This window comes from Cariama cristata, unplaced genomic scaffold (assembly GCF_000690535.1).
Source record: "Cariama cristata isolate BGI_N322 unplaced genomic scaffold, ASM69053v1 scaffold33886, whole genome shotgun sequence".
Classification (NCBI taxonomy): domain Eukaryota; kingdom Metazoa; phylum Chordata; class Aves; order Cariamiformes; family Cariamidae; genus Cariama; species Cariama cristata.
In genome coordinates this window covers 37866-38194 of record NW_009620989.1, presented here as the reverse complement: position 1 = coordinate 38194, position 329 = coordinate 37866, and positions in this window count along the sequence as shown.

Here is a 329-nt window from a genome sequence, read left to right as displayed (position 1 = left end):
TTAATTAAACAAAAAACAAACAAAAAAACCTGTCTTCCAGTTAAAAAGCAAGGAAACCGTTTTACCTGCATGTGACAATCCCAGAGGACACCGATCAAGAAACAGGGGAGTGACTTGGTCTTCTGCACTACTTTACTCCTACCCCAATTTTTTGAGGAGGAGAGAAGAATTTTTTCAGTCCAAGAATCTCTTGCCCCCAAGTTTTAGAAGGGGGTTGAAGACTCGTCACCCATCTGGGGGTGCATGAAGGGCATTTGTTTTCTTTCTCTCTTAACTTGGTTTTGTGAAGGGTTGGAAGAGAATTTTGCCTTCCTGACTTGCCTGGAACA